We start from the raw sequence: 25260 nt of genomic DNA, 5'->3' as shown, positions 1-25260 counted from the left end.
TTATTATTTTTTTATGATTGCTTAATCATGATTTTGAAAATAGGGCTCGAAATTTCAAAACACTACACAATTAGCACAACCACCCCCACATATGCAGAACACCTAGATCCTGTGCAAATGAACACTCTTGTAAAAACTATATATCCTTTATATAAACCATATCCATTTAATAACATTTCATAAGGCTCAATTCTGTTGAACCAGTTACACACTGCTGTTTAACTTAAAACACCTTGAGCAATTCTACCTCTCAGTGATTAGATTACTGTCAGCGAAGTACACAGATAAAGTACAAATGTACACAACATGGTCAATTCACCAAACACTATTGAAGACTATTGAAAATATGATTTATTTCTCTTCATATAACCAAAATGAGTCAACATAGACAATCACAAGGAAACATGTAACACTGTAAGACCAGAAAATAGACAAATAAAAATACTGTACTACCAGTACAGGTTAAAAAATGTAAAGTAAAAGAAGAAAACAAGAAGAAGTATGAATTAAAATAAATTAAATATGACACATCTCTTCACCTGCTGGATCTGACCAGAGAATTTCATCAACATCGCAGGCAACGTTCTCATTGGCAAGACAACGTGGGAAGAACAGTCTTGAATGACGGCTCCGTCCTTGCACAGTGGCGGGTTCGATTTGGTCATAAGCCTCTTCCATGGCATGAATGAGGGGCACCTGAGCCTAAGATCATAAACCTTCCACTGCCGTGTCGAGAAAAAACTCTTTGATGGGGTTTAGAAATGGAGAATATGGTGGAAACTACAGTACTGTAAACTGTGGATGGTGCTGAAGCCAGTTCTGCACCAGAGCAGAGCTGCGGAATGACACATTGTCCCAGATGTGTTGCATCTGGTGCATTGAGTTAATTACAGTGACAAGGTTGTGCAATCGGTCCAAAAATGTGAGAATTGTATTTGTATTTTGGCATAATGGTGGAGGAGCCCATTCTGTGAAATGGCAGCACAAAGGGTGATGTTACCCCCCACGTTGCCGTGGGACATTAATTATTGCCCTGTGGCCAGTGATATTTCTGTCTCTTCTTCGTGCTTTACTGAGGTTGAACCCTGCCTCAGCTATGTATGGATTCATGCTCTGAAATACAATGAAAGACAAGATTGTGTAGTTCAGCATAGGTCTAGTATACAGTAAATTTACATGCACAAATGGTTATATGTGCAGTCTGTAACATTACAATGCTAAAGTGAACAATACATGCCTCCACATACTGCAGCTATTTGGTCCTCTCTGTTTCACCTGATCTTTGTCTTTTCAGGATGCATGCTCGTGTTGTCAGAGAGCCCTGATGGACATTTTGAAAATATCACTGTTACCAGTAATGTTGGCTTGAAGTTCTCTGAGCCTGATGACATTAGTGGTCAAAACCATGTTATGATCTCTCTCTCTCTCTCTCTCTCTCTCTCTCCTCTCTCTCTCTCTCTCTCTCTCTCTCTCTCTCTCTCTTGTTCTGGTGTGAATATGGCTCCCCTTCCTCTTTATGATTCTTGGCCCTCAAACCTCTATAGAAAAAAAAACATGTAAGCTACTGTAAAATGACACAGGAAGGGCTATCAAAAGTGCTGATATGGTGCATATAACACAGTAAGTAGCTGAGTACTGTAATTGTTGACATTTTTTTTTTGACCCATTTTCTTGTCGAAATGTGCTTGTGACAGATGTCACTGTAAATCTGCTAAGATTTGCCTGAACTCTTAGTCCAGCCTCCCTCAGCGTCAATCCATGGTTGATGACGTGATCAGCTAGTGTTGCATGAATTTCATTTGACAAATTTGGTTTGCTTCTTCTTTGAGGATATTCTCCTCCTGTTTCAGGTCTTCCTCTTCCTTGACCTCCTGCTCATCCTCCATGGATTCCCCCCTCATCTTCACTCTTCTTCCTCTGACTTCTTCTATTTTGGTTTAAAGCAGGTGACATCACCTGCTGCATTTTTGTAGTGCTCAACCTGATCTGTGTGTCTACAATAAAACAATCAGGTGTTTGCACACCTGATGTGTGTGTTTAATCATCTGACTCATGGGTGTGGTGATTTGTCAGTCAGTGCTTTGGAACTGCAAGAAAGAGACATCATGATATACTTCTGTGTATGCAAGTGTGTTTAGTGTTTCACAAATCACTTTGTGTATTGTTCTGCAAAAATGTGAAGCTGACTTTGTGTTTATAGATGTTAAAATCTGGTCCAGCGTTTTGCTCCTTGAGTGTAAGGTGTTGGTCATTATGTAATTATGTTGTTTTTAGTGTTTATGCAGTCATTAAAAAAACTGTAAAAGAGACTCAGGAGCTCACAGGACCACAGGAGGATTTCATGTTGATGATGCTGAGAAGGACGTCCTCATGCACCTGGACACAGACACTGTGATCAACAGAGCAATACAGAAGACTGAGCTGTTGACTAAACTGTTCATCTAATAAGGGAAGTCAATTTCAGAGGTGCAGTATTATTATTATTATTATTATTATTATTATTATTATTATCAAACCATCTCTGATTGAATATACTGTGATGTGACTCAATCATTATGTCCCATGCTCTCTCTCTCTCTTTCTCAGACTTTAATTTGTTTGAGGTGTTGTTCTCCCTCTTTGGTGTTTATAGGCCAGGCAGCATTTTTTGATCCAGTGAGTATTAAAATAAACAATGTCAAAGACTTTTCTTCTTTGGGGGGTGATCCCATTTATTGGAACATGGTGAATATTTACAAAACAGTAAACACCTGTTGCTTAAAACCATGTCAACAGAACCTAAATACTGCACCTTTGTGGCCACAGTGACCCATTTACAGAATACTAAAAATCTCTCTGTTCCCCTCCTGTTTATGAAAACTATGTTTAAAACAGGCAGTTCATCAAGGGTCAGTCAGCATTTTATTTCACTCTGTGAGTGTTGTTGTGAGTTAGTATATTAAGTACTGGGTTGTTCATTTACAATTTATAATCCCTTAAATAATGGTTTCTGTCTTTCACAGGCTGAGGAGAGCTTTACATTTGTTCCGTCCAGTGTGTTCTTTGAGGGACTTAACTGTTGTCTTCCTTGCTGTCAGTGTCCTGATGTGTTTCAGCCGCATGCTCCTTGTAACAGAAATACACTTACTTTCCTCTTTTCTTGGCTATCTATTTTTTAATCAGGACATGGCAAATAAAAAGAAAAAAGCAAATACTTAAAAAGTTTCAAATGCCTTGCCATACGAGTAACCCAGGTCACTCTGAGGATGGCTAACGTGCAAGTAGTTTTCAGTGCTTGAAATTTTTTTTGACAGTGTGTTTCCAGTGGTGGGCACAGTTCTGCTAATCTGCTAACCCTGAATTATCAAAGATAATATTTTAATTATCGGATTATCTTATCAGATAATTTTGAAAACCATCAGCAGACCAGTTATCTTCCGATAAATTTTGGTCCGATAATTTTTAGACTGTTAACATCTTTTTTCAGACGTGGTTGTTAAATGTCACTGACAGCATATGTCCCCAATTCTATGTAATATGTAGTTCTGCGTTTTCTGTTGAAGTATAGAGTTATGCAACTGTGAGGCGCTATAGTGCCACGCTTCTTTTTCTTCTTTTCTTTTTCTGAGAGCTGCGGTTACACCGTGAGAATGATGAGTGTATCTCGCCAATAAATATGCCAGGCTCGGCTGAAAGTGGTTTCTCTCTCCATCGCCTTTTTCACCCGAATGCATCGTGCTGCAAGGAAAAATAACACAACAGGTTATGGGCCCAGGAGCTGTTCGGGAGAAAATTTGCAGGTTTTCAGTTGTGAAGTAACAACGCGGACAGCATGCTAACGGACTGCTAGCCTAGCAAGAGGAGCAAGCTAGCATCAAGGATCAACGAGGGACAAGTAGGTTGCCTCGACTGGAGTTCGACGGAGATGAGAGTAAATATGAGCTCTGGGAGACAAAAATGTTGGGACACTTCCATTTGTTGGGACTGAAAGACATGGTCCTGGGAGAACCGTTGACCGAAGTAGAAAGTGCAGCAGACAGAAAGAAAAATGCTGATGCATACGTTGAGATGATCCTACTTTTAGATGACAAAAGCCGCTCATTGATTATGAGAGACGCGCCCAATGATAGAAGAAAGGCTCTCAAAATATTAAGAGAGTTTTATGCTTGGAAGGGGAAACCCGGGATAATTAACCTGTACACAATGCTTACATCACTTCAGAAGGCGAACAATGAAAGTGTCATGGACTATGTCATCAGAGCAGAAGCTGCCATTACAGCACTGCGGAATGCAGGTGAGACGTTGGGAGACGGTCTACTTGTGGCTATGGTCTTGAAAGGACTGCCTGAGAGTTACAAGCCATTTGCCATACACGTGGCACATACAGATGATAATATCACATTTACAGAATTTAAGACTAAGTTGCGAAGTTTTGAGGAAACAGAAAAAATAAGTGCGGCTGAGTCAAGAGACAGTGTAATGAAGAATCACAAGAGAACTGGGCTGGCGATGCGCCCAAACAAACGCACTTGACCGGTGCAGAGACGACACAGAGATGGTGTGCTTTAAATGTGGCACCAAGGGTCATCGAGCGAAAGAATGTCGACAAACGACATGGTGTAGTCGTTGCCGAAGCGTCACACACAAAGACTCCATGTGTAGGCGTAAAGACAAGGACAGGAAGGATAAACTGGATGGAGCATGTAAAGTCACACACGGAGATGATGGAGCTGACTTCGCATTCAGGATAAGAGACGGCAACACCGGCACCCAGCAACAGCAGGTGAGTGGCATCCAGGAGAGAGGGCTGATGGTGGATACGGGAGCCACCTCTCACATCATCATCGACACAACAAAGTTTAAAAACTTTGACAGCACCTTCAGACCAGAAAGGCACAGCGTCGAGTTGGCAGATGGGACCCGATGCAGCGGGTCCTCAGAAAAGGGGGACTGCTGAGGTTTCCCTAATCAACAACAGAGGACAGCGACACAAGGCGACGCTGAAAGACGCTTTGTACATACCGTCATACCCTCAGAACATCTTCTCAGTGAAGGTGGCAACAGCAAATGGAGCCACAGTTCAAAGAAGAGAAAGGTGCACTGATAACCAGAAATGGTACCAGATTTGACATACATGTACATGGTAAACTATATTACTTGCATACTGAGGGTGAGTCTGAGGATAATTGCAATGCATGTCATGACATACAGACATGACACGAAAAGTGACACCGTTCAAGCTACGGAAAAATTCCTACCAGATGTGTCCCCTTACGGGAAAGTGAAATATCTCAGGTCCAACAACGGAACAGAGTATACATGCATTGATGATTTTCAAACACTGATGAGGAAAAATCAAATCAGACATGAGATGTCAGCTCCATATTCCCCTCACCAGAACGGGACTGCAGAACGGGGCTGGTGTACCCTTTTTCAGATGGGTCGGTGCATGCTAGTTGAAAGCAAACTGCCAAAATATTTGTGGCATTATGCAGTACAAACAGCAGCAGTTGTACGTAACAAATGCTTTAACAGGCATACAGGACAGACTCCTTACCAAATGCTGACAGGTAAAAAGGCTAATTTATCAAAAATGCAAAAGTTTGGGTCAGTATGCTACACTTACAAACAGGAAAACAGAAAACTGGATTCCAGGTGTGACCAGGGGCGTTTTGTGGGATATGATAAGAACAGCCCAGCATACTTGGTATATCATCCAGATACAAACAGGGTGTTAAAACACAGACTGGTGAAGTTTGTGACCAGGACAGCTGCAGAAAAGGAGACACAGACAGATAAGACTTACCAAAATGACAACTATGACAACACAAGACAATCTATGTCTAGGGAGACCACACAGGAGGTTAATAGGAGCACAGAAAATGCTCAGGAGCCAAGTGGACAGAGGAGAAATGTTCACAGTGTTAGTTCAACTTCTGTTATGAGGCCTGCTGATCATACCCAAACACAACAGAGTGTGACAAGTGATGAACCTGAGAGCAGGAGGTATCCATCTAGAGAAAGAAGGAAACCAATTTACTTAAATGACTTTGTATGTGATAACAGTGACAGTGATGGGGCTCATACCACAGTAGACTACTGCTACAGGGCTGTATGCGGTGTTCCACAGACCTATGAGGAGGCTATGATGTCAGCTAACTCTAAAGAGTGGAGAAAAGCCATGGATGAGGAGGTCCAATCACTAAATGACAACAAAACATTTACTGTGACAACCCTGCCACCAGGCATGAAAACAGTGGGGGGTAAATGGGTTTACTCTATCAAGAGTGATGTAGATGGAAAAGACAAGTATAAAGCACGATTTGTGGCCAAGGGTCACAGTCAAGTCATGGGAATAGATTATGGGGAAACATTTTCACTCACTGCAAACCTAACGAGTGTTAGGGTGATGTTGCAAAAAGCGGCACAGGAGGGGCTACTCCTGCATCAGATGGATGTGAAAACAGCGTATTTGCACGCCCCCATAGATTATGAAATATACATCAACACACCAGCAGGTTATGAGGAGATGGATGACCGCGTAGTGTATAAACTTGAAAAATCACTCTATGGTCTCAAACAGTCCGGGCGGATGCACGATTGTTTAACTAAGAATGGGTTCACGCAAAACTCAGCTGACCACTGTGTTTATGCTAAAGAGTCAAATGACGAGAAGGTGGTCATAATCATATGGGTAGATGACTTGATTATGGCAGCAAGCCATGAGAAGATTTTGAGAGAGGTGAAAGAGGTGCTTACAGGAAAGTTTAAAATGAAAGATCTAGGCAGACTCAAGTATTTCCTGGGTATCGATTTCAACCAATCCGATGGATGTGTAACAATGTCACAGGAAAAATACATTAACAAGGTGTTACAGTGTTTTAAGATGGAAAACTGCTGAACCAGAGAAACACCATGCGATCAGAAGCTTGAATATACTGAGGATGGAGCAAAAATGAGTGATGTCAGAATGTACAGGGAGGCTGTTGGAAGCCTCATATACTTATCCACTTGTACCAGGCCAGACTTAAGCTTTGTGGTCAGCAGGTTGTCACAGTATTTTGCTGAGCCTACAGAGGAGCAGTGGGTTACTGTGAAACACGTACTAAGGTACCTCAAAGGCACTTCTGACAAAGGTTTGTGCTTCAGAAGGAACAACAGTGATAAGCTTGGTATACAGGCCTACAGTGATGCTGACTGGGCGTCTGATGTCAGCGACAGGCGCAGTACCACAGGATACTGTGTAAGTCTCAGTAAAAACAGTTCACTAGTTTCATGGAAAACTAGGAAACAGCCTATGGTTGCACTCTCCACCTGTGACGCCGAGTACATAGCCTTTGCTTCAACCATACAAGAATGTCTGTACTTGGAGAACTTGATTGAGGGTATAGATAACACACAACCTATTGTGCATGAGGATAATCAATCAATCAATCAATTTAATTTATATAGCGCCAAATCACAACAAACAGTTGCCCCAAGGCGCTTTGTATTGTAAGGCAAGGCCATACAATAATTACATAAAAACCCCAACGGTCAAAACGACCCCCTGTGAGCAAGCACTTGGCAACAGTGAGAAGGAAAAACTCCCTTTTAACAGGAAGAAACCTCCAGCAGAAGCAGGCTCAGGGAGGGGCAGTCTTCTGCTGGGACTGGTTGGGGCTGAGGGAGAGAACCAGGAAAAAGACATGCTGTGGAGGGGAGCAGAGATCAATCACTAATGATTAAATGCAGAGTGGTGCATACAGAGCAAAAAGAGAAAGAAACACTCAGTGCATGATGGGAACCCCCCAGCAGTCTAAGTCTATAGCAGCATAACTAAGGGATGGTTCAGGGTCACCTGATCCAGCCCTAACTATAAGCTTTAGCAAAAAGGAAAGTTTTAAGCCTAATCTTAAAAGTAGAGAGGGTGTCTGTCTCCCTGATCTGAATTGGGAGCTGGTTCCACAGGAGAGGAGCCTGAAAGCTGAAGGCTCTGCCTCCCATTCTACTCTTACAAACCCTAGGAACTACAAGTAAGCCTGCAGTCTGAGAGCGAAGCGCTCTATTGGGGTGATATGGTAGCATTTTGAATTAACTGAAGGCTTTTCAGGGAACTTTTAGGACAACCTGATAATAATGAATTACAATAGTCCAGCCTAGAGGAAATAAATGCATGAATTAGTTTTTCAGCATCACTCTGAGACAAGACCTTTCTAATTTTAGAGATATTGCGTAAATGCAAAAAAGCAGTCCTACATATTTGTTTAATATGCGCTTTGAATGACATATCCTGATCAAAAATGACTCCAAGATTTCTCACAGTATTACTAGAGGTCAGGGTAATGCCATCCAGAGTAAGGATCTGGTTAGACACCATGTTTCTAAGATTTGTGGGGCCAAGTACAATAACTTCAGTTTTATCTGAGTTTAAAAGCAGGAAATTAGAGGTCATCCATGTCTTTATGTCTGTAAGACAATCCTGCAGTTTAGCTAATTGGTGTGTGTCCTCTGGCTTCATGGATAGATAAAGCTGGGTATAATCTGCGTAACAATGAAAATTTAAGCAATGCCGTCTAATAATACTGCCTAAGGGAAGCATGTATAAAGTGAATAAAATTGGTCCTAGCACAGAACCTTGTGGAACTCCATAATTAACCTTAGTCTGTGAAAAAGATTCCCCATTTACATGAACAAATTGTAATCTATTAGATAAATATGATTCAAACCACCGCAGTGCAGTGCCTTTAATACCTATGGCATGCTCTAATCTCTGTAATAAAATTTTATGGTCAACAGTATCAAAAGCAGCACTGAGGTCTAACAGAACAAGCACAGAGATGAGTCCACTGTCTGAGGCCATAAGAAGATCATTTGTAACCTTCACTAATGCTGTTTCTGTACTATGATGAATTCTAAAACCTGACTGAAACTCTTCAAATAGACCATTCCTCTGCAGATGATCAGTTAGCTGTTTTACAACTACCCTTTCAAGAATTTTTGAGAGAAAAGGAAGGTTGGAAATTGGCCTATAATTAGCTAAGATAGCTGGGTCAAGTGATGGCTTTTTAAGTAATGGTTTAATTACTGCCACCTTAAAAGCCTGTGGTACATAGCCAACTAATAAAGATAGACTGATCATATTTAAGATCGAAGCATTAAATAATGGTAGGGCTTCCTTGAGCAGCCTGGTAGGAATGGGGTCTAATAGACATGTTGATGGTTTGGATGAAGTAACTAATGAAAATAACTCAGACAGAACAATCGGAGAGAAAGAGTCTAACCAAATACCGGCATCACTGAAAGCAGCCAAAGATAACGATACGTCTTTGGGATGGTTATGAGTATTTTTTTCTCTAATAGTTAAAATGTTATTAGCAAAGAAAGTCATGAAGTCATTACTAGTTAAAGTTAAAGGAATACTCAGCTCAATAGAGCTCTGACTCTTTGTCAGCCTGGCTACAGTGCTGAAAGGAAACCTGGGGTTGTTCTTATTTTCTTCAATTAGTGATGAGTAGTAAGATGTCCTAGCTTTACGGAGGGCTTTTTTTTATAGAGCAACAGACTCTTTTTCCAGGCTAAGTGAAGATCTTCTAAATTAGTGAGACGCCATTTCCTCTCCAACTTACGGGGTATCTGCTTTAAGCTGCGAGTTTGTGAGTTATACCACGGAGTCAGGCACTTCTGATTTAAAGCTCTCTTTTTCAGAGGAGCTACAGCATCCAAAGTTGTCTTCAATGAGGATGTAAAACTATTGACGAGATACTCTATCTCACTTACAGAGTTTAGGTAGCTACGCTGCACTGTGTTGGTATATGGCATTAGAGAACATAAAGAAGGAATCATATCCTTAAACCTAGTTACAGCGCTTTCTGAAAGACTTCTAGTGTAATGAAACTTATTCCCCACTGCTGGGTAGTCCATCAGAGTAAATGTAAATGTTATTAAGAAATGATCAGACAGAAGGGAGTTTTCAGGGAATACTGTTAAGTCTTCAATTTCCATACCATAAGTCAGAACAAGATCTAAGATATGATTAAAGTGGTGGGTGGACTCATTTACATTTTGAGCAAAGCCAATTGAATCTAATAATAGATTAAATGCAGTGTTGAGGCTGTCATTCTCAGCATCTGTGTGGATGTTAAAATCGCCCACTATAATTATCTTATCTGAGCTAAGCACTAAGTCAGACAAAAGGTCTGAAAATTCACAGAGAAACTCACAGTAACAACCAGGTGGACGATAGATAATAACAAATAAAACTGGGTTTTGGGACTTCCAATTTGGATGGACAAGACTAAGAGTCAAGCTTTCAAATGAATTAAAGCTCTGTCTGGGTTTTTGATTAATTAATAAGCTGGAATGGAAGATTGCTGCTAATCCTCCGCCTCGGTCCGTGCTACGAGCATTCTGGCAGTTAGTGTGACTCGGGGGAGTTGACTCATTTAAACTAACATATTCATCCTGCTGTAACCAGGTTTCTGTAAGACAGAATAAATCAATATGTTGATCAATTATTATATCATTTACTAACAGGGACTTAGAAGAGAGAGACCTAATGTTTAATAGACCACATTTAACTGTTTTAGTCTGTGGTGCAGTTGAAGGTGCTATATTATTTTTTCTTTTTGAATTTTTATGCTTAAATAGATTTTTGCTGGTTATTGGTGGTCTGGGAGCAGGCACCGTCTCTACGGTGATGGGGTAATGAGGGGATGGCAGGGGGAGAGAAGCTGCAGAGAGGTGTGTAAGACTACAACTCTGCTTCCTGGTCCCAACCCTGGATAGTCACGGTTTGGAGGATTTAAGAAAATTGGCCAGATTTCTAGAAATGAGAGCTGCTCCATCCAAAGTGGGATGGATGCCGTCTCTCCTAACAAGACCAGGTTTTCCCCAGAAGCTTTGCCAATTATCTATGAAGCCCACCTCATTTTTTGGACACCACTCAGACAGCCAGCAATTCAAGGAGAACATGCGGCTAAACATGTCACTCCCGGTCCGATTGGGGAGGGGCCCAGAGAAAACTACAGAGTCCGACATTGTTTTTGCAAAGTTACACACCGATTCAATGTTAATTTTAGTGACCTCCGATTGGCGTAACCGGGTGTCATTACTGCCGACGTGAATTACAATCTTACCAAATTTAGCCTTAGCCTTAGCCAGCAGTTTCAAATTTCCTTCAATGTCGCCTGCTCTGGCCCCCGGAAGACAATTGACTATGGTTGCTGGTGTCGCTAACTTCACATTTCTCAAAGCAGAGTCGCCAATAACCAGAGTTTGATCCTCGGCGGGTGTGTCGTCGAGTGGGGAAAAATGGTTAGAAATGTGAACGGGTTGACGGTGTACAGGGGGCTTCTGTTGAGGACTACCCTTCCTCCTCACAGTCACCCAGTCGGCCTGCTTTCCTGGCTGCTCGGGATCTGCCAGAGGGAAACTAACGGCGGCTAAGCTACCTTGGTCCGCACTGACTACAGGGGCCTGGCTAGCTGTAGAATTTTCCACGGTGCGGAGCCGAGTCTCCAATTCGCCCAGCCTGGCCTCCAAAGCTATGAATAAGCTACACTTATTACAAGTACCATTACTGCTAAAGGAGGCCGAGGAATAACTAAACATTTCACACCCAGAGCAGAAAAGTGCAGGAGAGACAGGAGAAGCCGCCATGCTAAACCGGCTAAGAGCTAATAGCTGCGCTAAGCTAGCGGATTCCTAAAAACACACAAAGTGAATAATGTGTAAATAATTTAGAGGTGATTCAGCAGAGGGAGTGCTTTAGTTAAGGCACGTGAAGATTACACTGTGAAACAAATCGTTATCTAGTTAACTAGATCAATCTAACTGCGCAGATTAAACAGCTAACAGATACAGCAAAACACCGCTGTGCTCCGGAACAGGAAGTGATACAATACCGGAGTGAGAGCCAACCACCAGTAGAGTGGAATCAGGGAACAATTGCTCTTGCCAAAAACCCTGTCAACAAAGAGCTAAGCATGTAGACATAAAGTACCTTTTTATCAGGTCTACTGTAAGTGAGGGAAGAGTAACCTTGGTTTATTGTCCTACCGAGGATATTTTCGCTGATATAATGACCCAACCTGTAAATAAGTTCAAACTGAAGACGTTTGAAGCTACTGTTTGGAGTTTGAAATGTGTAAGACGGGAGTCCACATTCACTCTGTGTCTTTGTCTGTTATTTACTCTTATTTTGATTACAAGAACAAGTGGGGGTGTTAAATGTCACTGACAGCATATGTCCCCAATTCTATGTAATATGTAGTTCTGCGTCTACTGTGGAAGTATAGAGTTATGCCACTGTGAGGTGCTGTAGTGCCACGCTTCTTTTTCTTCTTTTCTTTTTCTGAGAGCTGCGGTTACACCGTGAGAATGATGAGTGTATCTCGCCAATAAATATGCCAGGCTCGGCTGAAAGTGTTTTCTCTCTCCATCGCCTTTTTCACCCGAATGCAACGTGCTGCAAGGAAAAATAACTCAACAGTGGTAAACAAAGCTTAACAGTTACAAACATTTATGAAGTTTGATATCAAAGATTTGAGTACTTACCTGTTAACTGTTTTGTAGTAGATGTACATTTCTGTCCTCTGCAAACAGAGGAGAGCTAGTTTCAGGAGAAACTGCTCTATCCTCTTCAGACAAAGAAGAACTGGTTACAAAAAAAGGGATAATTTCTTTTGACCCCATACTGACTCACTGGCAATATCACTCAAGTTATCCAGAGGCATACAGTTTTAACTTATGGTTAACATTTTAACCAAAGTAATTTTGGATAAGTTTTTTAAATTAATGTCACGTCTGACGTTTTATGAAGTCAAAATAAAATTCTGAAGGTTTTAGTGTGGACATGCTGTCTCCAGTGCATTATGGGTAATCAGTACATTAATAACAGGAGAAATGCATTTGAGACACTCTGATCAGGTTCATGTAAAAATGCCAGATGAAAAGCATAAAAAAATATATATTTTGGTGGGATGTTAATTTACAATTGTCATCGTGTTTTCTCTCTGTGCTGTTTAAACTGCAGCAACTCTCTGGTGCTTTTGTCTTTTGCAAATGGTTCTTTTTCATTCATTTCTAGAGAAGAGGAAGTTAAGGGGTGACTGGAGAGAGAGGAGGTGTAGGAGAGACTGGACCGAGATAAGCTGCAGGAGGGACTTGAGGGAGAAAAGGTGAAGGAGGGACAGGAGTTGAAGGAGGGAGGGCAGGTGAAGGAGGGACTGGAGGGGGAGGAGGGAGAGGGGGTGAAGGAGGGAGAGGGGGTGAAGGAGGGAGAGGAGGTGAAGTAGAGACTGGATGGAGATGAGTTGAAGGAGAGACTGGAAGGACGTGAGAAGCAGGAGGGAGAGCATGTGAAGGAGGGACTGGAGGGAGAGGAGGTGAAAGAGAAATTGGAAGGAGTTGAGGAGCATGAAGGAGAGGATGTGAAGGAGGGACTGGAGGGAGAGCAAGTGCAGGAGGGACAGGAGGGAGAGGAGGTTGAAGGAGGGACTGGCCTAGAGGAGTGAAGGAGTGACTGGAGGAAGGTGAGGTGAAGGAGGGAAAGAAATTGAAGTAGCAACTGGATGGAAGTGAAGTGAAGGATGCAGACAAGGTGCAGAAGGGAAAAGGTGGAAAGGAGGTGAAGGAGGGACAGGACGGAGATGAGGTGAAGGAGGGACTGCAGGGAGAGAGAATGTAGGGAGATGAGGTAAAGATGGGAGGGAGATTAGGAGCAGGAGGGAGAGAGGGTGCAGGGAGGACTTGAGGCAGCAATGAGAATAGCATGGTTTCATTTTCATTTCTGTTTTGATAACATTGTAAGTGTTCTTTGATCCAAGTTTTTCATGAACCGAACAGTGAAATGGTTTATCCTCACACTGTGTGTGTGTGTGTGTGTGTGTGTGTGTGTGAATGCTCACATTTCTCTTTCATCAAAATATTTTACAACAGTGAGAACAGCAAAATGGTTTCATTGATAATATAGATAAGATAATTATAGTGGGCGATTTTAACATCCACACAGATGCTGAGAATGACAGCCTCAACACTGCATTTAATCTATTATTAGATTCAATTGGCTTTGCTCAAAATGTAAATGAGTCCACCCACCACTTTAATCATATCTTAGATCTTGTTCTGACTTATGGTATGGAAATTGAAGACTTAACAGTATTCCCTGAAAACTCCCTTCTGTCTGATCATTTCTTAATAACATTTACATTTACTCTGATGGACTACCAAGCAGTGGGGAATAAGTTTCATTACACTAGAGGTCTTTCAGAAAGCGCTGTAACTAGGTTTAAGGATATGATTCCTTCTTTATGTTCTCTAATGCCATATACCAACACAGTGCAGAGTAGCTACCTAAACTCTGTAAGTGAGATAGAGTATCTCGTCAGTAGTTTTACATCCTCATTGAAGACAACTGTGGATGCTGTAGCTCCTCTGAAAAAGAGAGCTTTAAATCAGAAGTGCCTGACTCCGTGGTATAACTCACAAACTCGCAGCTTAAAGCAGATACCCCGTAAGTTGGAGAGGAAATGGCGTCTCACTAATTTAGAAGATCTTCACTTAGCCTGGAAAAAGAGTCTGTTGCTCTATAAAAAAAAGCCCTCCGTAAAGCTAGGACATCTTACTACTCATCACTAATTGAAGAAAATAAGAACAACCCCAGGTTTCCTTTCAGCACTGTAGCCAGGCTGACAAAGAGTCAGAGCTCTATTGAGCTGAGTATTCCTTTAACTTTAACTAGTAATGACTTCATGACTTTCTTTGCTAATAACATTTTAACTATTAGAGAAAAAAATACTCATAACCATCCCAAAGACGTATCGTTATCTTTGGCTGCTTTCAGTGATGCCGGTATTTGGTTAGACTCTTTCTCTCCGATTGTTCTGTCTGAGTTATTTTCATTAGTTACTTCATCCAAACCATCAACATGTCTATTAGACCCCATTCCTACCAGGCTGCTCAAGGAAGCCCTACCATTATTTAATGCTTCGATCTTAAATATGATCAGTCTATCTTTATTAGTTGGCTATGTACCACAGGCTTTTAAGGTGGCAGTAATTAAACCATTACTTAAAAAGCCATCACTTGACCCAGCTATCTTAGCTAATTATAGGCCAATTTCCAACCTTCCTTTTCTCTCAAAAATTCTTGAAAGGGTAGTTGTAAAACAGCTAACTGATCATCTGCAGAGGAATGGTCTATTTGAAGAGTTTCAGTCAGGTTTTAGAATTCATCATAGTACAGAAACAGCATTAGTGAAGGTTACAAATGATCTTCTTATGGCCTCAGACAGTGGACTCATCTCTGTGCTTGTTCTGTTAGACCTCAGTGCTGCTTTTGATACTGTTGACCATAAAATTTTATTACAGAGATTAGAGAATGCCATAGGTATTAAAGGCACTGCACTGCGGTGGTTTGAATCATATTTATCTAATAGATTACAATTTGTTCATGTAAATGGGGAATCTTTTTCACAGACTAAGGTTAATTATGGAGTTCCACAAGGTTCTGTGCTAGGACCAATTTTATTCACTTTATACATGCTTCCCTTAGGCAGTATTATTAGACGGCATTGCTTAAATTTTCATTGTTACGCAGATTATACCCAGCTTTATCTATCCATGAAGCCAGAGGACACACACCAATTAGCTAAACTGCAGGATTGTCTTACAGACATAAAGACATGGATGACCTCTAATTTCCTGCTTTTAAACTCAGATAAAACTGAAGTTATTGTACTTGGCCCCACAAATCTTAGAAACATGGTGTCTAACCAGATCCTTACTCTGGATGGCATTACCCTGACCTCTAGTAATACTGTGAGAAATCTTGGAGTCATTTTTGATCAGGATATGTCATTCAAAGCGCATATTAAACAAATATGTAGGACTGCTTTTTTGCATTTACGCAATATCTCTAAAATTAGAAAGGTCTTGTCTCAGAGTGATGCTGAAAAACTAATTCATGCATTTATTTCCTCTAGGCTGGACTATTGTAATTCATTATTATCAGGTTGTCCTAAAAGTTCCCTGAAAAGCCTTCAGTTAATTCAAAATGCTACCATATCACCCCAATAGAGCGCTTCGCTCTCAGACTGCAGGCTTACTTGTAGTTCCTAGGGTTTGTAAGAGTAGAATGGGAGGCAGAGCCTTCAGCTTTCAGGCTCCTCTCCTGTGGAACCAGCTCCCAATTCAGATCAGGGAGACAGACACCCTCTCTACTTTTAAGATTAGGCTTAAAACTTTCCTTTTTGCTAAATCTTATAGTTAGGGCTGGATCAGGTGACCCTGAACCATCCCTTAGTTATGCTGCTATAGACTTAGACTGCTGGGGGGTTCCCATCATGCACTGAGTGTTTCTTTCTCTTTTTGCTCTGTATGCACCACTCTGCATTTAATCATTAGTGATTGATCTCTGCTCCCCTCCACAGCATGTCTTTTTCCTGGTTCTCTCCCTCAGCCCCAACCAGTCCCAGCAGAAGACTGCCCCTCCCTGAGCCTGCTTCTGCTGGAGGTTTCTTCCTGTTAAAAGGGAGTTTTTCCTTCCCACTGTCGCCAAGTGCTTGCTCACAGGGGGTCGTTTTGACCGTTGGGGTTTTTATGTAATTATTGTATGGCCTTGCCTTACAATACAAAGCGCCTTGGGGCAACTGTTTGTTGTGATTTGGCGCTATATAAATTAAATTGATTGATTGATTGATTATCCTCATGCACAATAGGTTGTGTGTTATCTATACCCTCAATCAAGTTCTCCAAGTACAGACACTCTTGTATGGTTGAAGCAAAGGCTATGTACTCGGCGTCACAGGTGGAGAGTGCAACCATAGGCTGTTTCCTAGTTTTCCATGAAACTAGTGAACTGTTTTTACTGAGACTTACACAGTATCCTGTGGTACTGCGCCTGTCGCTGACATCAGACGCCCAGTCAGCATCACTGTAGGCCTGTATACCAAGCTTATCACTGTTGTTCCTTCTGAAGCACAAACCTTTGTCAGAAGTGCCTTTGAGGTACCTTAGTACGTGTTTCACAGTAACCCACTGCTCCTCTGTAGGCTCAGCAAAATACTGTGACAACCTGCTGACCACAAAGCTTAAGTCTGGCCTGGTACAAGTGGATAAGTATATGAGGCTTCCAACAGCCTCCCTGTACATTCTGACATCACTCATTTTTGCTCCATCCTCAGTATATTCAAGCTTCTGATCGCATGGTGTTTCTCTGGTTCAGCAGTTTTCCATCTTAAAACACTGTAACACCTTGTTAATGTATTTTTCCTGTGACATTGTTACACATCCATCGGATTGGTTGAAATCGATACCCAGGAAATACTTGAGTCTGCCTAGATCTTTCATTTTAAACTTTCCTGTAAGCACCTCTTTCACCTCTCTCAAAATCTTCTCATGGCTTGCTGCCATAATCAAGTCATCTACCCATATGATTATGACCACCTTCTCGTCATTTGACTCTTTAGCATAAACACAGTGGTCAGCTGAGTTTTGCGTGAACCCATTCTTAGTTAAACAATCGTGCATCCGCCCGGACTGTTTGAGACCATAGAGTGATTTTTCAAGTTTATACACTACGCGGTCATCCATCTCCTCATAACCTGCTGGTGTGTTGATGTATATTTCATAATCTATGGGGGCGTGCAAATACGCTGTTTTCACATCCATCTGATGCAGGAGTAGCCCCTCCTGTGCCGCTTTTTGCAACATCACCCTAACACTCGTTAGGTTTGCAGTGAGTGAAAATGTTTCCCCATAATCTATTCCCATGACTTGACTGTGACCCTTGGCCACAAATCGTGCTTTATACTTGTCTTTTCCATCTACATCACTCTTGATAGAGTAAACCCATTTACCCCCCACTGTTTTCATGCCTGGTGGCAGGGTTGTCACAGTAAATGTTTTGTTGTCATTTAGTGATTGGACCTCCTCATCCATGGCTTTTCTCCACTCTTTAGAGTTAGCTGACATCATAGCCTCCTCATAGGTCTGTGGAACACCGCATACAGCCCTGTAGCAGTAGTCTACTGTGGTATGAGCCCCATCACTGTCACTGTTATCACATACAAAGTCATTTAAGTAAATTGGTTTCCTTCTTTCTCTAGATGGATACCTCCTGCTCTCAGGTTCATCACTTGTCACACTCTGTTGTGTTTGGGTATGATCAGCAGGCCTCATAACAGAAGTTGAACTAACACTGTGAACATTTCTCCTCTGTCCACTTGGCTCCTGAGCATTTTCTGTGCTCCTATTAACCTCCTGTGTGGTCTCCCTAGACATAGATTGTCTTGTGTTGTCATAGTTGTCATTTTGGTAAGTCTTATCTGTCTGTGTCTCCTTTTCTGCAGCTGTCCTGGTCACAAACTTCACCAGTCTGTGTTTTAACACCCTGTTTGTATCTGGATGATATACCAAGTATGCTGGGCTGTTCTTATCATATCCCACAAAACGCCCCTGGTCACACCTGGAATCCAGTTTTCTGTTTTCCTGTTTGTAAGTGTAGCATACTGACCCAAACTTTTGCATTTTTGATAAATTAGCCTTTTTACCTGTCAGCATTTGGTAAGGAGTCTGTCCTGTATGCCTGTTAAAGCATTTGTTACGTACAACTGCTGCTGTTTGTACTGCATAATGCCACAAATATTTTGGCAGTTTGCTTTCAACTAGCATGCACCGACCCATCTGAAAAAGGGTACACCAGCCCCGTTCTGCAGTCCCGTTCTGGTGAGGGGAATATGGAGCTGACATCTCATGTCTGATTTGATTTTTCCTCATCAGTGTTTGAAAATCATCAATGCATGTATACTCTGTTCCGTTGTTGGACCTGAGATATTTCACTTTCCCGTAAGGGGACACATCTGGTAGGAATTTTTCCGTAGCTTGAACGGTGTCACTTTTCGTGTCATGTCTGTATGTCATGACATGCATTGCAATTATCCTCAGACTCACCCTCAGTATGCAAGTAATATAGTTTACCATGTACATGTATGTCAAATCTGGTACCATTTCTGGTTATCAGTGCACCTTTCTCTTCTTTGAACTGTGGCTCCATTTGCTGTTGCCACCTTCACTGAGAAGATGTTCTGAGGGTATGACGGTATGTACAAAGCGTCTTTCAGCGTCGCCTTGTGTCGCTGTCCTCTGTTGTTGATTAGGGAAACCTCAGCAGTCCCCCTTTTCTGAGGACCCGCTGCATCGGGTCCCATCTGCCAACTCGACGCTGTGCCTTTCTGGTCTGAAGGTGCTGTCAAAGTTTTTAAACTTTGTTGTGTCGATGATGATGTGAGAGGTGGCTCCCGTATCCACCATCAGCCCTCTCTCCTGGATGCCACTCACCTGCTGTTGCTGGGTGCCGGTGTTGCCGTCTCTTATCCTGAATGCGAAGTCAGCTCCATCATCTCCGTGTGTGACTTTACATGCTCCATCCAGTTTATCCTTCCTGTCCTTGTCTTTACGCCTACACATGGAGTCTTTGTGTGTGACGCTTCGGCAACGACTACACCATGTCGTTTGTCGACATTCTTTCGCTCGATGACCCTTGGTGCCACATTTAAAGCACACCATCTCTGTGTCGTCTCTGCACCGGTCAAGTGCGTTTGTTTGGGCGCATCGCCGCCCAGTTCTCTTGTGATTCTTCATTACACTGTCTCTTGACTCAGCCGCACTTATTTTTTCTGTTTCCTCAAAACTTCGCAACTTAGTCTTAAATTCTGTAAATGTGATATTATCATCTGTATGTGCCACGTGTATGGCAAATGGCTTGTAACTCTCAGGCAGTCCTTTCAAGACCATAGCCACAAGTAGACCGTCTCCCAACGTCTCACCTGCATTCCGCAGTGCTGTAATGGCAGCTTCTGCTCTGATGACATAGTCCATGACACTTTCATTGTTCGCCTTCTGAAGTGATGTAAGCATTGTGTACAGGTTAATTATCCCGGGTTTCCCCTTCCAAGCATAAAACTCTCTTAATATTTTGAGAGCCTTTCTTCTATCATTGGGCGCGTCTCTCATAATCAATGAGCGGCTTTTGTCATCTAAAAGTAGGATCATCTCAACGTATGCATCAGCATTTTTCTTTCTGTCTGCTGCACTTTCTACTTCGGTCAACGGTTCTCCCAGGACCATGTCTTTCAGTCCCAACAAATGGAAGTGTCCCAACATTTTTGTCTCCCAGAGCTCATATTTACTCTCATCTCCGTCGAACGCCAGTCGAGGCAACCTACTTGTCCCTCGTTGATCCTTGATGCTAGCTTGCTCCTCTTGCTAGGCTAGCAGTCCGTTAGCATGCTGTCCGCGTTGTTACTTCACAACTGAAAACCTGCAAATTTTCTCCCGAACAGCTCCTGGGCCCATAACCTGTTGTGTTATTTTTCCTTGCAGCACGATGCATTCGGGTGAAAAAGGCGATGGAGAGAGAAACCACTTTCAGCCGAGCCTGGCATATTTATTGGCGAGATACACTCATCATTCTCACGGTGTAACCGCAGCTCTCAGAAAAAGAAAAGAAGAAAAAGAAGCGTGGCACTATAGCGCCTCACAGTTGCATAACTCTATACTTCAACAGAAAACGCAGAACTACATATTACATAGAATTGGGGACATATGCTGTCAGTGACATTTAACAACCACGTCTGAAAAAAGATGTTAACAGTCTAAAAATTATCGGACCAAAATTTATCGGAAGATAACTGGTCTGCTGATGGTTTTCAAAATTATCTGATAAGATAATCCGATAATTAAAATATTATCTTTGATAATTCAGGGTTAGCAGATTAGCAGAACTGTGCCCACCACTGGAAACACACTGTCAAAAAAATTTCAAGCACTGAAAACTACTTGCACGTTAGCCATCCTCAGAGTGACCTGGGTTACTCGTATGGCAAGGCATTTGAAACTTTTTAAGTATTTGCTTTTTTCTTTTTATTTGCCATGTCCTGATTAAAAAATAGATAGCCAAGAAAAGAGGAAAGTAAGTGTATTTCTGTTACAAGGAGCATGCGGCTGAAACACATCAGGACACTGACAGCAAGGAAGACAACAGTTAAGTCCCTCAAAGAACACACTGGACGGAACAAATGTAAAGCTCTCCTCAGCCTGTGAAAGACAGAAACCATTATTTAAGGGATTATAAATTGTAAATGAACAACCCAGTACTTAATATACTAACTCACAACAACACTCACAGAGTGAAATAAAATGCTGACTGACCCTTGATGAACTGCCTGTTTTAAACATAGTTTTCATAAACAGGAGGGGAACAGAGAGATTTTTAGTATTCTGTAAATGGGTCACTGTGGCCACAAAGGTGCAGTATTTAGGTTCTGTTGACATGGTTTTAAGCAACAGGTGTTTACTGTTTTGTAAATATTCACCATGTTCCAATAAATGGGATCACCCCCCAAAGAAGAAAAGTCTTTGACATTGTTTATTTTAATACTCACTGGATCAAAAAATGCTGCCTGGCCTATAAACACCAAAGAGGGAGAACAACACCTCAAACAAATTAAAGTCTGAGAAAGAGAGAGAGAGAGCATGGGACATAATGATTGAGTCACATCACAGTATATTCAATCAGAGATGGTTTGATAATAATAATAATAATAATAATAATAATAATACTGCACCTCTGAAATTGACTTCCCTTATTAGATGAACAGTTTAGTCAACAGCTCAGTCTTCTGTATTGCTCTGTTGATCACAGTGTCTGTGTCCAGGTGCATGAGGACGTCCTTCTCAGCATCATCAACATGAAATCCTCCTGTGGTCCTGTGAGCTCCTGAGTCTCTTTTACAGTTTTTTTTAATGACTGCATAAACACTAAAAACAACATAATTACATAATGACCAACACCTTACACTCAAGGAGCAAAACGCTGGACCAGATTTTAACATCTATAAACACAAAGTCAGCTTCACATTTTTTGCAGAACAATACACACAGTGATTTGTGAAACACTAAACACACTTGCATACACAGAAGTATATCATGATGTCTCTTTCTTGCAGTTCCAAAGCACTGACTGACAAATCACCACACCCATGAGTCAGATGATTAAACACACACATCAGGTGTGCAAACACCTGATTGTTTTATTGTAGACACACAGATCAGGTTTGAGCACTACAAAAATGCAGCAGGTGATGTCACCTGCTTTAAACCAAAATAGAAGAAGTCAGAGGAAGAAGAGTGAAGATGAGGGGGGAATCCATGGAGGATGAGCAGGAGGTCAAGGAAGAGGAAGACCTGAAACAGGAGGAGAATATCCTCAAAGAAGAAGCAAACCAAATTTGTCAAATGAAATTCATGCAACACTAGCTGATCACGTCATCAACCATGGATTGACGCTGAGGGAGGCTGGACTAAGAGTTCAGGCAAATCTTAGCAGATTTACAGTGACATCTGTCACAAGCACATTTCGACAAGAAAATGGGTCAAAAAAAAAATGTCAACAATTACAGTACTCAGCTACTTACTGTGTTATATGCACCATATCAGCACTTTTGATAGCCCTTCCTGTGTCATTTTACAGTAGCTTACATGTTTTTTTTTTCTATAGAGGTTTGAGGGTCAAGAATCATAAAGAGGAAGGGGAGCCATATTCACACCAGAACAAGAGAGAGAGAGAGAGAGAGAGAGAGAGAGAGAGAGAGAGAGAGAGAGAGAGAGAGAGAGAGAGAGAGAGAGAGAGAGAGAGAGAGAGAGATCATAAACATGGTTTTGACCACTAATGTCATCAGGCTCAGAGAACTTCAAGCCAACATTACTGGTAACAGTGATATTTTCAAAAATGTCCATCAGGGCTCTCTGACAACACGAGCATGCATCCTGAAAAGACAAAGATCAGGTGAAACAGAGAGGACCAAATAGCTGCAGTATGTGGAGGCATGTATTGTTCACTTTAGCATTGTAATGTTACAGACTGCACATATAACCATTTGTGCATGTAAATTTACTGTATACTAGACCTATGCTGAACTACACAATCTTGTCTTTCATTGTATTTCAGAGCATGAATCCATACATAGCTGAGGCAGGGTTCAACCTCAGTAAAGCACGAAGAAGAGACAGAAATATCACTGGCCACAGGGCAATAATTAATGTCCCACGGCAACGTGGGGGGTAACATCACCCTTTGTGCTGCCATTTTACAGAATGGGCTCCTCCACCATTATGCCAATATACAAATACAATTCTCACATTTTTGGACCGATTGCACAACCTTGTCACTGTAATTAACTCAATGCACCAGATGCAACACATCTGGGACAATGTGTCATTCCGCGGCTCTGCTCTGGTGCAGAACTGGCTTCAGCACCATCCACAGTTTACAGTACTGTAGTTTCCACCATATTCTCCATTTCTAAACCCCATCAAAGAGTTTTTTCTCGACACGGCAGTGGAAGGTTTATGATCTTAGGCTCAGGTGCCCCTCATTCATGCCATGGAAGAGGCTTATGACCAAATCGAACCCGCAACTGTGCAAGGACGGAGCCGTCATTCAAGACTGTTCTTCCCACGTTGTCTTGCCAATGAGAACGTTGCCTGCGATGTTGATGAAATTCTCTGGTCAGATCCAGCAGGTGAAGAGATGTGTCATATTTAATTTATTTTAATTCATACTTCTTCTTGTTTTCTTCTTTTACTTTACATTTTTTAACCTGTACTGGTAGTACAGTATTTTTACTTGTCTATTTTCTGGTCTTACAGTGTTACATGTTTCCTTGTGATTGTCTATGTTGACTCATTTTGGTTATATGAAGAGAAATAAATCATATTTTCAATAGTCTTCAATAGTGTTTGGTGAATTGACCATGTTGTGTACATTTGTACTTTATCTGTGTACTTCGCTGACAGTAATCTAATCACTGAGAGGTAGAATTGCTCAAGGTGTTTTAAGTTAAACAGCAGTGTGTAACTGGTTCAAACAGAATTGAGCCTTATGAAATGTGTTTCATATGATAACATGATATGGTTTATATAAATGGATATATAGTTTTTACAAGAGTGTTTCATTTTGCACAGGATCTGAGGTGTTCTGCATATTGTGGGGGTGGTTGTGCTAATTGTGTAGTGTTTTGAAATTTCGAGCCCTATTTTCAAAAGCATGATTAAGCAATCATAAAAAAAAAAATAATAATAATATGCTTCCTGACTTTACTACAGTATTTGTTAGTGTTTCACAGCTCTGAAACACCCGTGTGTGAGAGTAAGTGAGAGACAGTCAGGGACTATGGCAATATATAAATGAAATAAAATAAATAAAAATAGTCTCTCCTGTCAGAGAGGAAAAGACTGCCCATCTGTCTGCAACAGAATGTTTGGGGGTGTCTGAAAGAGTGCAGACAGTCTCAGTGGGCGTGTCCCATCTCTCTAACTGTGCTACCTGAGAGAAATGATTCTTTCAGAACTGTGTGGTCTTCTCCCCTTTATCTGTGAAGATTCTCGACCCTAAAAGCTGCAGAAGATAGCTGCAGCATATTTGAGTGTTAAAAATATCCACAAAAATAACACTGTGTCTTTGACTCTTAACAACAAAGTCAAAAACAGAAATGGCCTTTAAAATGACCTTTGATCTCCACATTGACACTGAGTAGAAAAAAAGTGGTACATATGAGAACACGGAACAGAGCATCAGACTCAGACAGGTCAGTGTGCTAGTGCTCTGGAAGCTCCACCTTAAAGGGAGGAGTTCTCATTCACACCAGGTGATGATCACATGAGTGTCATCATGACGTGCTCGCACCGGCTTTAACATTCATGAAAGTATATGCACAAGCTGGATTGATGTGTTAGATAGTCTTCACTGTCTGCTGTGGAGCAGCACGTTGGCAGCAGACGGGCACAGACCTCAGAGTCTGGCAGCATCCTGAGGATCCTCTCCCAGATCCTGAAGGAAAACCACACACACACCATCAGGCTTTATTTCCACAAACACACACAGAAGCAGACTGTTCAGACTGTGATGTTGTGTAACAAACTGCACAGTTTGACAGTGAAGCTGAAAAGGAATTTACGCAATGTGTTCTGATCACGTCCTGGAAAACTGGATGAACTCGTCTGGTCTCCCTGCACTTCTTCCAGTGAGGTGTTGACGAGTCTGAGCAGGTTTAAAACTGATATTTTTAAATCTTCCACTGATGCTCTTCCTGTTTTTGAGGAGGCAGCTGTTCATCATCACCATCATCATACTTCAAAGAGTGAAGGACGTTGATGGTTTTTACGCTGGTTGTGTTCAGCCCGAAATACTACAAGAAAACGTCTCACCAGTCACAATAATATATTTTGCAAATGTTCTGTT

The 25260-nt window shown here is 41.7% G+C and overlaps 1 protein-coding gene across 5 annotated transcripts in view; it reads left to right on the top strand.

Moving 5' to 3' along the window:
• LOC117522635 (NACHT, LRR and PYD domains-containing protein 3-like) overlaps positions 1–25260 on the top strand; it is a 173336-nt gene that overhangs the window by 87861 nt on the left and 60215 nt on the right. The window lies entirely within an intron of this gene.

The sequence above is a fragment of the Thalassophryne amazonica genome, chromosome 12 (genome assembly GCF_902500255.1).
Source record: "Thalassophryne amazonica chromosome 12, fThaAma1.1, whole genome shotgun sequence".
Lineage (NCBI taxonomy): Eukaryota > Metazoa > Chordata > Actinopteri > Batrachoidiformes > Batrachoididae > Thalassophryne > Thalassophryne amazonica.
This window is presented reverse-complemented; position numbering and strand designations above follow the sequence as displayed.